The sequence below is a fragment of the Podarcis gaigeae genome (assembly GCF_964106915.1).
Source record: "Podarcis gaigeae genome assembly, chromosome: 16".
Lineage (NCBI taxonomy): Eukaryota > Metazoa > Chordata > Lepidosauria > Squamata > Lacertidae > Podarcis > Podarcis gaigeae.
Genome location: NC_139693.1, coordinates 25,742,846 through 25,758,525, shown reverse-complemented (window position 1 = coordinate 25,758,525; position 15,680 = coordinate 25,742,846). Strand labels below are relative to the sequence as shown.

Sequence of the window (15,680 nt, the reverse complement as noted above, 5' to 3'; positions counted from 1 at the left end):
CCCATCGTTCAGCCTGGACACTGAGGTCCAGCTCCAAGGGCCTTCTGGCGGTTCCCCCACTGCCAGAGGTGAAGTTACAGGGAACCAGGCAGAGGGCCTTCTCGGTAGCGGCATCTGCTCTGTGGAACGCCTTCCCATCAGATGTCAAGGAGAATAAAGAACTATCTGACTTTCAGAAGACATCTGAAGGCAGCCCTGTTTAGGGAAGTTTTTAATGTTTGATGTTTTATCGTATTTTTAATATTCTGTTGGGAGCTGCCCAGAGTGGCTGGGGAAACCCAGCCAGATGGGCAGGTTACAGTGGTACCTCGGGTTAAGAACTTAATTCGTTCCAGAGGTCCGTTCTTAACCTGAAACTGTTCTTAACCTGAGGTACCCCTTTAGCTAATGGGGCCTCCTGCTGCCACTGAGCCGCTGGAGTACAATTTCTGTTCTCATCCTGAAGCAAAGTTCTTAACCTGAGGTACTATTTCTGAGTTAGCGGAGTCAGTAAACTGAAGCGTCTGTAACCTGAAGCGTCTGTAACCCGAGGTACCACTGCATAAGTAATAAATAATAATAATAATAATAATAATAATAATAATAATAATAATAATTATTATTATTATTATTATTATTTCTGATGCAGCACATGTGGAAAGACATTCAGGTGTTGCTCCTGGGGGTATAAGTTCCCCCTGACTCATTTCCACAAAACAGCGTGCTTCACATGCAACTCTAGTAGACCTTCATCTTGATATTGGCTGTTAACATTCTCCCTTTTGGAGAGGCGAGCCACTGCCGCAGCTGCCTTGCTAATACACATGTCCAGCTCAGCGACGATGGAAAGGTTGCTGGTTATGGTGTAGCCCAGGAGGACAAAATTGCCTATCACCTCAAGCCTGAGTTCACAAGTGCTGATGACTGGAGTGCTGGTGACGTCCTGACAGGGGTGGAGTTGGGTCTTTCAAATTTCAGTGGCACCCTGTGCGGGGCCAACCTTTGCCTCTCGCCTTCTTTTCTGCTCAATTCACCAAATCATAGTTGCAATTCCCTGTGGTGCTCTCCACGGCTTGGAGCCCAATGTAACAGAACTGACCGCACTGCCCTAACTCCGCCTCTGGTCTTGACCCAGGATATTGGTATTCATCAGGATGATGGTGAGGCCGAACTCCATGCAGGCTTGGGCAAAAGCGGCTGGTGCGTCTCTGTAGAGCTTCGTCAGAGTGTTCTGTCGAGGCTGCGTCATCTGCAAACAACATCTCAGGCCCCAGAGAGGGTTACAACATTAACACATTTACTACACGTTTCTCTCAATGCACTCCTTTTTACAAGCAATTTTCTCTAATATAGTTTATTTTTGTATGTTATCTGCACTGATAGATGCATTCTTATACACATTTCTACCTACACGCACACATTCTGTGTGCTGTTTGCCTTAATATAGTGTATTTTTTGCATGTAACGCCAATGACTGGGAGAGTGCTGCTGCTGTTATCAGGTTCTGCTTTTGGGCTTCCTAGAAGAGGCATCTTGGTAGCCACAGTGAGAACAAGGTGCTGGACTAGATCATGGAGTCATAGAATCGCAGAGTTGGAAGGGACCCTGAGGATCATCTAGTCCAACCCCCTGCAATTCAGGAATATGCAGTCATAGCGATCCATAGTTAGAATTTGGCAAATGTGTCCTCTTTTTTGCTCTTGAAACTATGGGAACTTTACTGTTATAAGACAAAAACCGCTCCTTTCCCCTTATAGGGTATCCAAGAGCCCGTATAGAGTCGTTATATAGGTTCTCTATTGGTAGGAGAAAATAACAGAGGCCAACCAGAGAATATTGAGAAGCAAAACAGCTAGTAAGCATGATCTTTATTAAACTGCTGCATCAGGGTGCTCAACCCCACCCCCACGCAGAGAGGGAGGAGAGGAACCGTGAACAATGTTGTGCAAGCTCTTATATAGACTTTTGAAATTGCCACCCTGTAGCTCAAGACGCGGGTGGCGCTGTGGATTAAACCACAGAGCATAGAACTTGCCGATCAGAAGGTTGGCGGTTCGAATCCCCGTGACGGGGTGAGCTCCCGTTGCTCGGTCCCTGCTCCTGCCAACCTAGCAGTTCGAAAGCACGTCAAAGTGCAAGTAGATAAATAGGTACCGCTCCCACGGGAAGGTAAACGACGTTTCCGTGCACTGCTCTGGTTTGCCAGAAGCGGCTTAGTCATGCTGGCCACATGACCCGGAAGCTGTACGCCAGCTCCCTCAGCCAATAAAATGAGATGAGCACCGCAACCCCAGAGTCGGCCACGACTGGACCTAATGGTCAGGGGTCGTTTTACCTTTACCTTTACCTAGCTCAAGACCCCTCCCCCCAATACATCATACATACATCACAGAAGGGGCAGTCTACAGCAGAATCTTGTCTGGCAGGAAACCTGTTAATGGGTTTACCTGGACAGCCTGGCCATTCTTTTGTGATGGTAAATACCTTTAGTTCCTGAATCCAGGTCACAGGCTCACCCTATTCATACACAAATGTGCCCTTAAGGCAGGATTTGTGAGCGCAGAGGCAATGGGGAGGCTTTTCCCATTTCCATCCAAACTGCAGAGGAATACTTGAGGTCACTGAAAGAGTCAAAATGGCTTTAGGACTGTTTTCCTGTACTGTTTTCAGACATGTGGTTTATATATTTATGTATGTGTTTGCCTGGTAAATTTATGAACATTTATTTTATGTTTTAGACCTTATAATTCTCATAACACCCACCATAAGAAGCGCCTGCCAGACTGGGCTGATGGCATCTTCCTCTCTTAGATTCAAACCCTCAAGAACTGGAAGGGACCCAAACTCACCTCACCGTGTTCAACAAACAGTGGTGTTAACTGACTGACGATTGGATGGACTGCCCCAGATCCTCTCGGCAGAAGCACCCCAAGGCATCCCATGGGCAGCACCCCACTCCTGCCCACCTGGGGGAAGAGCCAGCTGCTGTTCCCCGGCACGGCACACATGGTTCTCCAGACCGGATCAGCTCCTCCAAGTGGATGTTTAAGCAGGCCTGTCTGTTTGCTTGAGGGATTGGAGCCTGACATGATAGGAAGTGATTTAATAATAGCAATATTTTCTTCAAATATTTGCACTGTGCTTTATTTCTCCCCGAGCAGAGCAGGCAAGGAAAAGAAGTTGTCCTTCAGTTTGCGGGGACTTTCCATTGTGGGTTGCATTGAGGCGTGGCCAGCCAGACTTGGATTGTCGGCACAGTTTGCCTCCATGTCTGTACCCCCCCCCCGACCCTCTCACTTACCTGGAGTGGGACATCACAGAATATAGCATAGTGGGGAATGTGGCTGTTGCACTCAGTTCCTGTTTGTTGGCTTCCTTAAGTGGCATCTCAGTGGCCGTTGTGAGGACAGACTGAAGGAATAGAAGGCATATCCTCCCACATTTCTCCAATGAAAATAGGAACGTCCTACTCTATAATAGGGACGCGGGTGGTGCTGTGGGTTAAACCACAGAGCCTAGGATTTGCTGATCAGAAGGTTGGCGGTTCGAATCCCCGTGACGGGGTGAGTACCTGTTGCTCGGTCCTTGCTCCTGCCAACCTAGCAGTTTGAAAGCACGTCAAAGTGCAAGTAGATAAATAGGTACTGCTCCAGCAGGAAGGTAAACGGCGTTTCCGTATGCTGCTCTGGTTCGCCAGAAGCGGCTTAGTCCTGCTGGCTACATGACCCAGAAGCTGTACGCCAGCTCCCTCGGCCAATAAAGCGAGATGAGCGCCGCAACCCCAGATTCGGCCACGACTGGACCTAATGGTCAGGGGTCCCTTTACCTTTATTCCATAATAACAATAGTAATTTTATTATTTGTACCCCACCCATCTGACTGGGTTGCCCCGGCCTCTCTGGGAGGCTTCCAACATACAAGGTGTGACCGGAAAGTTCGGTAAATGGTCACAGAAATCAGACAGTGAGAAATATTCAACTCACTAACTTCAGTAACGATTTCATGCGGAAATTTCATCATTCTGTCACTCTGTTGACATTTGCTGCCATTCTGCTCATCGACAGTCTGCCAGACGGAGGGTCATCTTCGATGGTTTGCCACCCTTCACAAAAACACTTAAACCACTATACACTGTCTTTCAAGTTACAGCTTCATCACCATACACAATTATGGGCATTTCATGGGTTTCTGATGCCAATTGTATATTCGAATATTTGTCGCTGGCTGGTTTTTGTGACCATTCACCAAACTTTCTGGTCACACCTTGTATATAAAAACATTAAACCTAAAAAACTTCCCTATACAAGGCTGCCTTCAGATGTCTTCTAATGGTTGTGTAGTTACTTATCTACTTGGCTTGGGGGAGTCACATAACTTCATACCCTCCAACATTCTTCTGATGGAAATAGGGAAGACCTGAGGAAAAGCGAGACATTCTGGGATCAAATCAGAAACTGGGACAGCTTCTGTAAATCTGGGACTGTCCCTGGAAAATAGGGACACTTGGAGGGTCTGAGATGGGCCCCCTTTTGCCTGATCCAAAAAGACTCTTCTTACGTTTTTATGGAAGAAGAGAAGAAGAATAAGAATTTGGATTTGATATCTCGCTTTATCACTACCTGAAGGAGTCTCAAAGCGGCTAACATTCTCCTTTCCCTTCCTCCCCCACAAAAAACATTCTGTGAGGTGCGTGGGGCTGAGAGACTTCAGAGAAGTTTGACTAGCCCAAGGTCACCCAGCAGCTGTATGTGGAGGAGCGGAGACGCGAACCCGGTTCCTCAGATTACGAGACTACCACTCTTAACCACTACACCACACTGGCTCTCAGTGGAAGCTCAAAGTCCACAGGCAGTCCATCTAGATGCCTAGTTTCTTAGGGGCATTTAGCCACTGTGAGAACAGGATACTGGACTAGATGCTCCCTGCTCCTGGTTGGCTCAGCCAGTGGGGAGTCTTCTTATGCTCTTAAGTCCATGGCAGCCATATTATGATACCCTCCATGGGTTGTACTCAGCATTCTCTGTCCTTCAGCACAAGAGCCCTTGCACTACTAGGTGGTGGAGTTTAAAGGTTATGCAACAAAGGAATCCACAAAGTTCTGCTAAAGAAGTCTGTTGGTCAGCAGCAGATTCTCGTGGTGCTACATCTAATTCTTATTCTGCAACAGCTGGTTATTGTGGCGCAACAGCCAGCTCTTATGCAATCCATTGCACAGTCCCTCCCTACTTATAATTATGCAGGGACGCGGGTGGCGCTGTGGTCTAAACCGCTGAGCCTCTTGGGCTTGCTGATCGGAAGGTTGGTGGTTCAAATCCCTGTGACAGAGTGAGCTCCCGTTGCTCTGTCCCAGCTCCTGCCAAGCTAGCAGTTCGAAAGCATTCCAGTGCAAGTAGATAAATAGATACCACTCTGGTGGGAAGGAAAATAGCATTTCTTTGTGCTCTGATTTCCATCACGGTGTCCCGTTGTGCCAGAAGTGGTTTAATCATGCTGGCCACATGACCTGGAAAGCTGTCTGTGGACAAACACCGGCTCCCTTGGCCTGAAAGCGAGATGCGCGCTGCATCCCATAGTTGCCTTTGACTGGACTTAACCATCCAGGAGTCCTTTACCTTTTTTTTAACCTTTTACTTATAATTATAGGCGACCAAATTATGGCCGACTCTACCTGACGAGATGTTGTTGGGCTCCGCTTCTCCCCCCACCCCCAGACAATTGTGGTTGTAGTTGGAGTTCATCCTCCTATCTGTTCATAAATCTGGGGTTGGAATTCTGAACATGAAGTCAGCTCCATGTCATTCTCGCTTTGCTTCAGCCGCCACGTAATTGTTGGCAGCACTTTTAAAAAAACCACCAGGGAGCTCTTTGGAAACCACATGCAAAAGGAAATCAAGTTTCCACTCTGGAGTAGGAAATTGAAAAGGAGGTGGTGGGGAGGGGGGGGGAAGGGGAGATGTTTATGGAACATTTTCTCCAGCTCTCCTTGGATGGTGCAAAAGTGTGGCTGTCACTCACAAACTATTAATTTTAACTTGTTACTTTGTTTTGTGTGTGTGCGTGCGTGTGCATTTCCTCTGCTTGCAAACACCAGAAGACAAGGGAGGATTGACTGCTAACAGCAGCGAGTGCTGCTTTATCCAATCAAGGAATTCATCCAATCAAGGAAGATTCAGGAGAGATTTTTTAAAAATCCTTCTTTACGCAGCACATAGACAAACTGCGGAACTCACTCCCACAGGATGCAGTGATGGCCACTGACTTGGATGGCTTTAAAGACGGGTTGGGGGTGGGAAATTCACAGAGGATAAGGGGATCCATGGCTACTAGCTACAGTGGCTATGCTCTGGCTCCATATTGAGAGACAGTGTTGCTTCTGAATGCCAGGTGCTGGAAACCACTGGAAGGGAGAATAGGGAAGGATGTTCTTGTGATCAGGTCCTACTCACAGGCTTACCTTTGAGGTGTCTTGTTGGCCACTGTGAGAACAAGATGCTGGTGTCAGTCTTCAGGGAATCCGATACCTCTCCCGGGGGCAGCCAAAACGCAGAGAAACAAGAAGAGTCCTCACCACATAATTTATTCAGTATTCACAGAGAGAGAGAGAGACGAAAGAATGCAGTCTCTATCAAATAATGGTGTTGCTTCGAGTAAAGTTCCACCCCCTCTGTCTCTCCTATTATACGTCATCCCTACGTTGGCTGATCTTTGTTTTTTGCCTCTGAGCTTTCTGTTCTACTACAGTGCAACCTCTACTTACGGACGTAATCAGTTCTGGAGGTCCGTCTGTAAGTCGATCCAGGTCGCTGGTAGAAGTGCCGTTGTGCACAGGTGCATTCGGCGGCAGCGCACTTCTGCGCACGCGCAAACTGCAGAAGCCACTTCTGCACGTGCGCGAATCAGGGTAAACCCAGTATTTACTTCCGGGTTTGCCGCGGTTGCAACTTGGATCAGGCCCAAGTAGAGGTGGTCTTAAGTAGAGGTTCTACTGTACTCTCAATGCACACTGGGTCCTGGGAGAAGAGGGGTCAGGAATGCTTTCCAAAGATACTGAGTCTGTCAGCTGTCTCTCCCCTGGTTCTTCTTCTTCCTTCCTTCCCAATATTTCCCAGCTTCTCCCCTCTGCAGCCTCTGAACTATGTCCTTCTGCAAAGCACTGTTCTAAATCTATACTGTCCTCCTGTTCTCAGGAAGGTTCAGGAGGAGGAGGGGTGGCCCCCACCATTCCTCCTCAGTCGAGCCCCTGACAGCTGGACTAGATGCGCCCCTTTGGCCTGATTCAGCCAGGTCCTTAATTCAGCCCAGGGGCTGAACACAGTTCACAACCCTTGCTTCATAGCCTAGGGTATTTATTCATTTATTCTCATTTACACCCCACTTTTTTTCTCTCCAAGGAGCTCTAGGTGGAGCATATCATTCTCCTCCTTTAGTCTCCACGACAATCCTGCAGGGTAGGTTAGGCTGAGAGGCAGTGACTGGCTCTCCAGGACACACCCAGTGAGCTTCATGGCCAAGTTTGGATTAGAACCCTTTCTTAGTCACACTCTAACCACTACACCACACTGTCTCTGGGCTTTCCCTCCCCTGACTTCAAAGGCTGTTCACCATTCCTGCGATATTGCCATGCAGACGCTAGGTGTCCCGCTTGCCATTTCCTCGCGCAAACAGACGTGGCCGAAACCACCGGTGGAATGCTAAGATGGGTTTGTTCCAGAGAAAAGAAGAAATGGACATTGAAAAATGGGTGTCAGATGTTCAGGACATAGAGAAATATTGTCTCCTGATAGGGAACACCCCCCCTTACAATCTGAGAACCCATCCATCACCAAATAAATAAAAATTATAATCAAAGAACAGAGTGACTCGGAAACCTGGAAGGCAGGTGATAAACTCACTTTCCGTGAGAGGCGATAAATCAATGAGCTAAACTTTTTTATTTGCTGTTAACGCCCAGGAACTGAGGCCCCGGGTAAGCGGAATAGACAAAACTGTGTTGCAAGAATGGGGTGCCAAATGGTTTCCCCTGCCTCCTTCCTATAATTGGAGGCGGCATCCCTGAACAGGCAGCGTCGCTCAATGGACACCATCCAAGTGCTGGAAGGTTTGTGGTGTCACTGCTGAGCCTAATGGGGAATTGCAGGGAAGGTGTTGGTTTTTTTTTTTTTTTGCAAAGTAATAGCATTGTTGAAAGCAGTTAGGATCAAGGGTGGCTTGTCAGCGGTGTGGCTTTCAAGGCAGGCTGCAGAGCGCAGAGGTTTCCTTCTCTGGACTGGATATTGTTCACTGGCCCAGGTGCTGCTCTCCCAGGAAACAGATTTAAAAGTTAGCAAAATAGGAAACAGAGAATCAGGCTTTCTGGGAGGTTGATTTAACAGGTTGACTTAAAAAGTTGGGATATAAATGCAATAAACAAACATATAAAATTCAGCAAGTGTTGGTCTATATTCCTTCAGACCAGACCCTGAGAATGACATTGAGGTCCAGCTCTGAGGACCTTCTGGCGGTTCCCTCCCTGTGAGAAGTGACGTTACAGGGAACCAGGCAGAGGGCCTTCTCGGTGGTGGCGCCCGCCATCAGATGTCAAGGAAATAAACAACTCTCTGACTTTTAGATGACATCTGAAGGCTGTCCTGTTTAGAGAAGTTTTAATGCTTGATGCCTTACTGTGTTTTAATGTGTTGGAAGCCACACAATCAGATGGGCAGCAATAACAACAATGATAAATAAACAGAAAAGGGGGTTATTTTGTCCACAGAAGCAAGAAGACCAAGGAAGAGGGGAGGTGGAGAGAAGGTGGAACTTCTCAACTCATATTTCTGCTTTGGTCTTCTCCAATGAAGGGAATTGTGTTTGGTCTGGGGAAAGTACAGTAACAACCATATCCCCCTGATTCATCGATCAGTATTCACAATCTGGGAAAGCATGGTGGTAGTGTAGACTTCTGCCCCCTACAAGAAAAATTGTAGATATAGTTGCTCGACATGCCGAAGATAGAGCAGGCTTTTTCTCTGCTGCTGTGCACACAACAGGGCTAGAACCCTGGGTGGACAATGTGAGGAAGGAGATTTCCGTTTGATGGCAGGAGAAGCTTCCTAGCAGTTAGAGCTTTTCTGACAGTGGAGCAGTCCACCTCAGCAGGCAACAGCCTCTTCTTCCCTGGAGGTATCTAAGCAGAGGTTGAATAGCTACCTTGCCACCTGTTCTGTCAATGCACCCTACATGGCAGAATCTGCAGTGAGCTGGGGGTTGCTATAGATGTCCTCTGGGGTCCCACCCAGCCCTATAATCCTGCAATCCCTTCTCTGCAGCTGGCAGTGCATCCGATGGAGACAGAAACTCTCCTTTCTCTCTGTGTTGCACATTTCCCGACTTATTAATAGGAGGAGGAAGCAGCTGATCCGTTGACCTCAGATTCTCCATCCACTGGCTAATTGAGGCTCCGGCAGCAGTCCGTGGCCCTGGGGCGTTGCCACGAAGGGAGTAAATGATGGAGAAGAAGCTGCAATTTCCAGGGATTGGGGAAGTGTTCTTCGCCTCCTATTATAATGTGCGAACAATGGTCAAGTGCCTGAGTCCCCCGTCAGCAGACGCAGCTCCGCTCCTCACCCTCCAGAATGAAACGGATTACAAGTGTATCATTAATACACCGGGCCCCTGACAGTGCTCGACAGATTTAATTTTGGTGCCGAGATGAGTGGCACTGGGATTCTCCCTCACCTCCACGCTGGAAATGAAAAACAGATTCCGCTCGCAACCAGTAAATATTGGGGGCTTAAGCAAATAGAAAGTCAAGAAGGAAAAAAGCAATTTTCCTCCAGCTTCAGTCTCAATATGTCTAATGTGAAAGGTTGTGTGCTGCCTGATGGATTCATCTTCAATTATATCATGCCTTTGAATTTATGTGGCCTTGGCTCTTTAAAAGCAGATAGAGAGGGAGAGAGAGGCAGAGTGCTGAGATCGAGCAAGGTTTTCAGGTAACCTAGGGATAGACTCCACATGGAGCTGCCCTCAAATGACTCAGAAACTTCCCTTGGCCCAAAATGCAGCTTGGCTTCTGTTTAGTTCTCAGCTAATTGCTGTTGTGCTCAAGTCCTGCTCCCATTGGAGAATGTGGCTGGCCACTATGGGGCAGGATGCTGTACTGATCCATCAGCTAGACTCGTCTGAAGTTCTCCTCTATACTTTTTACCTGGATGTAGCTTTTCAAGCGTGGCATATTATTTGCTACAAGGAAAACATCAGCAAAACAATTACACGGGAGGGATGAACAGGTTGGGATAAGGGAAAAATTCTAGCTGCTTTTCTCTCCATCTCATCACCCCCCCCCCCTTGCTGCATCTCTTCTATCTCTATATCTCTGCCTCCTTCATTTGGGGGGGGGGCTTATTTTTTCCAAAGGGAAGACACACTACGAAAAAGAGAGGATGGCTGGGCACAGGTGGGAGGGGGGTAGAGGTGAGCCTTGAACGCTCGACATCACCCCCAGTTACAGGAAATGATAATGATAAAACTCAGCCTGATCCTTTCAGAAAAAAAGGTTGATGGGGCCATAAACAACTCAATCCCATTAGTTAGGAGATCTTTACAGCTCCGCCTGGTCAAAACTTCAGGAGCGAGAGCCACGGTTCAGAGACCCAATGGCTGACCTCAATATGCGCAACCACGTCTCGGTTTTATGGCTTGGGATTACAGCTTGCGGACGGCTGAATTGGAAAGCCTGAAAAAAAGCAGAGTGCTCAGCAGAGAGGAGGAGGAGGAAGAAGAAGAAGAGGGGAGGATGCACCAGGTGGTGGTGGTGGGATGACCTCTTAACTACTGCCCCCCACTGCCTACAACCACTAGAATGGGGGGGGGCAGTGGCTGGGTCAAGAGGTCTATCTTCATTCTCAGCTTCAGCTTCATCTCCACCCCTCAACCACATGGTGGATATAATGCAAGCTGAGATCACCCTTCTGCCACTCGTATAGTTTAAGGGGAAGGGGAGGCTGTCGAGTTAATAAGAGACCACCCGTCTTCTCTGTCTGGTGTGATTGTGCAGGGGTGAGGCCACCCCTCTACATCTCTGTGGCCGCAGGGCAGGGGTAAGAGGGTGACCCAACACCACTAGGGCAGGGGGAGGCAGCTAGGTCAAGAGGCTGCCGCAGCATCATCTCATAGAATCATAGAATCATAGAGTTGGAAGAGACCACAAGGGCCATCGAGTCCAACCCCCTGCCAAGCAGGAAACACCATCAGAGCACTCCTGACATATGGTTGTCAAGCCTCTGCTTAAAGACCTCCAAAGAAGGAGACTCCACCACACTCCTTGGCAGCAAATTCCACTGTCGAACAGTTCTTACTGTCAGGAAGTTCTTCCTAATGTTTAGGTGGAATCTTCTTTCTTGTAGTTTGGATCCATTGCTCCGTGTCCACTTCTCTGGAGCAGCAGAAAACAACCTTTCTCCCTCCTCTATGTGACATCCTTTTATATATGGCTCTGGTCTGCCTCCACAGTGGCTTCCGAATACCAGTTGCTGGGGAGCCTGAATCCTGGGGGTTTCTCTTTGGGTCATCTATTTGCCTACCACAAGAACAGGATGAAGGACTAAATGGGCCACTGGTCCGATCCATCAGGGCTCTTCTTGGTGCTATAGGGGGCTGATAGCCCCCACACCTATCTACTTTGCCCTGATCCCCTACGACATTTGCCAGCCGCATTCAAAAGTGCTTTTAAAGAGACGAGAGGGGAAAGGAGCTGTGCTATGGAAGGTTTAGGGTGGCTGAGACTTGCAATCCTGGTTCATGATGATTACTGCTGATAGTGGCAATAGGCCAGTTATACGTAGTTCTGCTTTCAATTTTGGGGCTGGCTGGAGCTGATGGGAGTTGCAGTTCAAAGCGTCAGGAGGGTACCAGGTGGCAGAAAGCTGTGCTACCATCCTGGCTCTTCCTAGCCGCATTATTTCGCTGCTCCAAATTCCTTTCCTTGGACCCTCCTCCTCCTCCCTCCATTAATAATCAAACTCTCCCAAGCCTTAAATCATTGTTAAAACCACCTGGTTAGAACTCCCCACCCCCCTTTCCCAGCCTGAAACTTCGAATAAAGAATCCCTGTTATAAATAATTGGGTACAAGCATGAATACTAAGTGGCTTGGCATATTTCACAGGAAAGGGATAATGGGGGATCTGTCTGCTCCTTGTCTTGCTTAAAGCACAGAGAAATCCCGGGCCTCGTAGATCAGCTAGGTCCAACAATCCCCTCTCGTGTTCTTCTGTTTCACAGCATGGGAAAGGGGAAGGAAGGAAACTGCTCGGGGGTTTCCCACAGGTTGGTGACTGTAAGAAGGCGATGCTGGACTAGGTGGGCCATTGACCTGATCCAGCAGGCTCTTCTTAGTTCTTATATGTTGTGGTCAGTGCTCCCCTCCCTCCAAAATAGGTGCCATAACTCACCATGAAGTTGTTACAGTAAATTGCTGGGCGACTCGGGGCAGCCCTGATGCCGGTTTGACAATGTTCACTGTCTACGGAGGTGCTAAAAACTATGGCAAGCTGTCTCCCTAGCTGGTTTGGGAGTCAACCTTGGTTCTGGCACAGGTCAAATAATTGCACCCCTGCCTCCCTTATTCTCTTGGATTCAGGCAGATGACTAGGACAGCTTGGAAGGGTCCTGGCGCAAATGCATGTGCGGGCCATGGTAGAGGCCTGGCTGGAAGGTTTAAAGCCTCCTGTCACTACACAGCAGACGGGTTGAAAGAAAAGAAATAGAAATTGGCCCTGCCCCGTAGCTTGACCAATTGTAGCTAGGAGCTAGATCTAAAGGCAAAAATCGGGTTGGGGGGAGCATTGGCTTGCAATGGTTCCCTTCTGAGTGGTGCTAGACCTACGCTCCAGCATGCTCCAGCTGGAAAACAAAGTACTGGTTGTGGTTTTATGGTTTGCTATTCTACATTTTGTAGAATTGTGTTTTAGTTTACATAACCCACCGTTTGAGGGCTACTTGCCCTCCTGCCCAGCCACTATGATCTCTAGAAGGGGACCTCCTGGTGGGTCTCTGGGTCCACCGTAGCAGGGCCTTCATTGTTGTGGCCCCTTTGGCATACAATTTGTAACAGCTGGAGATAGGGCGTGCTCAATTGTCTCAGGCTGAAGAAGGCCTCAGCATCTGCTACCTAGTACTTAAACAAAATGGAGAAGTATTGGTGAACGTGTGCACTGTGCACTAAAGGAAACCTAAGTTCTGTGCTAAGGTAATCTAAATTCTGTACTTTAAAAAGAAGAGAGAGTTCAGTTCTGCAATTTATTTGGCCATGGGGAGAGATAAGGCGCTATGCAAGCTTCTGAAAGCACTCCACCCATTTTGCGTTTTATACAAAAACTCCACCGGCTTTAAGGACCCTCTCCCCTCTCCAATCATCATTTGCATACCTTCAAACATAGCTTCACAACATTAAGGACTAGAAACTTGCTCTATTTTTTTTTTAAGGGGGAAGATTCTCATGAAGCTGAACTCCCAGCTGTGAGCTTTCTGTGCTGCTGGAGATCTGAGGTTCACACACAACCTTGCCGCTGGGTATTTAAATCCAGGAGGCTTTCAAGTGGATTTCCATATGAATGAAGCATTACCACAGCTAGGAGGGCGCTGCGGAAATGATTGCCCGGATGCTGGCGCGATAAAACGCTGCTCATGCATTTTCATCCTAAGGTCACCTGCCACCAAAGACAGGCTTTCCATTGCTTCCCACCACATGCCTGATATCCATCTCTGGAATATATCGCCGCCTCGATAAGGCACCGGTCGGGAGGTGTGGGTCCGTGTCTTGAAGCTGCAGAGATACTGCCTCTCATGCCCCAATTAGGCAGTGTCAGACGAGGGGTTATTTATACCCTGGAGTGCAGGGCGTAAATCTCCTCTACCATTGCTTCTCTGTGGGCTCCTTTGTACTGCCACAGAACACACAGGACTGGACACCATTCCTTCCGATCTCTCCCCTTCCCCTCCTCATTAATTGTTGTCCACTCTGAGACACCCCACCCCAACCCCCCACCTGCAAACACTGCTAATTTCCCCACAAACTTCCTCTCCAAGTTTTGCATTATTAATTATTAGTTACTGATTGCATTTATATCCCGACTTGTTTTTAGTTCAAGGTGGCATACGTGGTTCTCACCGCCTCATTAAATCGCTGGCCGTGGTCCTGAAACGCGCACCTAGACCCCTGTCCAAGGTGCTGATCTCACATCACCTTCCTTGATTTCTGCTGCTCCAGAGGGTAGGGCCCAAACCAATGGATTCAAATGGCAAGAAAGGAGATTCTGACTAAACGTTATGACAGACTTTCCGGTGGTAAGAGCTGCTCGATGGTGAAACAGACTGCCTTGGAAGGTGGTGGATTCCCCTTTGTTGGAGGTTTTTAAACAGAGGTTGGATGTCCCTCTGCCAGGGATCTTTCAGCTGTGATTCCTACATTGGCTGGGGGTTGTACTGCTACTACTACTACTACTACTACTGCTACTACTACTACTAGCACCACTACTACTACTATATTATTTATACCCCTCCCATTTGGCTGGGCTTCCCCAGCCACTCTGGGCGGTTTCCAACAAAATATTAAAATACAGTAATGCATCAAACATTAAAAGTTTCCCTAAACAGGGCTGCCTTCAGATGTCTTCTAAAAGTCTGGTAGATATTTTTCTCTTTGACATCTGGTGGGAGGGCGTTCCACAGGGCAGGTGCCACTACTGAGAAGGCCCTCTGAATGGTTCTGTGTAACTTGGCTTCTCACAGTGAGGGAACCTCCAGAAGGCCCTCAGAGCTGGACCTCAGTGTCCAGGCAGAACGATGGGGGTGGAGAATGTGTCCTTTTATTTAAAATGCATCTCTGGGTTATTTGTGGGGCATAGGAATTCGTTTATTCCGCCCTCCCCCAAATATAGTCCAGCCCCCATAAGGTCTGAAGGGCAGTGGATCGGCCCCCTGCTGAAAAAGTTTGCTGACCCCTGGAATGATCCTCTTGACCCCTTCCAACCCTACAGTTTTATGATTCTACGATCCTGTATGTAGTCCCATATGAGGTGAGACGACAGAGGGATACAAAATTAGGCATGGCACAGAGAAAGCAGGTAGAGGAAAAAGGTTTTCTCCCTCTCTCATAACCCTAGAATCCAATGGGCACCCAATGAAGTTGAATGAAGCTGGAAGATTCAGGACTGACAAAACTCTTTCATGCCATACATTGTTAAACTGTGGAACTCACTTCCACAGGAGGGAGTGATGGCTACCAGAAGTGCTCTTGTGCTTGCATCCTGCTTGTGAGCTTCTTATTGGGGCATCTGGGTGGCCACTGTGGGAACGGGAGATTGGCCACTGGCCTGATCCAGCTGTCTCTTCTGATGCTCTCAATAGGCAGAGCAATCAGTACCCTTGCTGCTCACTGTATTCCTTTAAGTTCTCCAGTTCCCCATATCACTCATCTGTAACAAGAAGCAGATATTTATTGACACGTCTTCCAAGGATCCTCTGGATTTATTGAGCTGAGAGGCAAATATTGACAGCTCTATGTCCCATTGAGACATGGAGTCAATTTGCATATTATTTCTCCCCTCATTTGTTTTCGTTCGAGATCAGTGAAAACCAATCTTGCCCCGAGCTTTTCGGCAGACTCGCCTCCCACCCCCCTTGAAGCTGAGAGAGAAGAAGAGGCCAATTTTATGACCTTTG

General features: G+C 48.1%; 1 long non-coding RNA gene across 1 annotated transcript; it reads right to left on the bottom strand.

Moving 5' to 3' along the window:
* Nucleotides 1-7,854: 7,854 nt before the first annotated feature.
* LOC310834352 lies at nucleotides 7,855-15,429 on the bottom strand. Its single transcript, XR_014559216.1, has 2 exons — nucleotides 15,213-15,429; nucleotides 7,855-8,276 (listed from the first exon to the last, which is right to left on the bottom strand). It is a non-coding gene; the product is annotated as an uncharacterized lncRNA (long non-coding RNA).
* Between the last annotated feature and the right edge of the window lie 251 nt (nucleotides 15,430-15,680).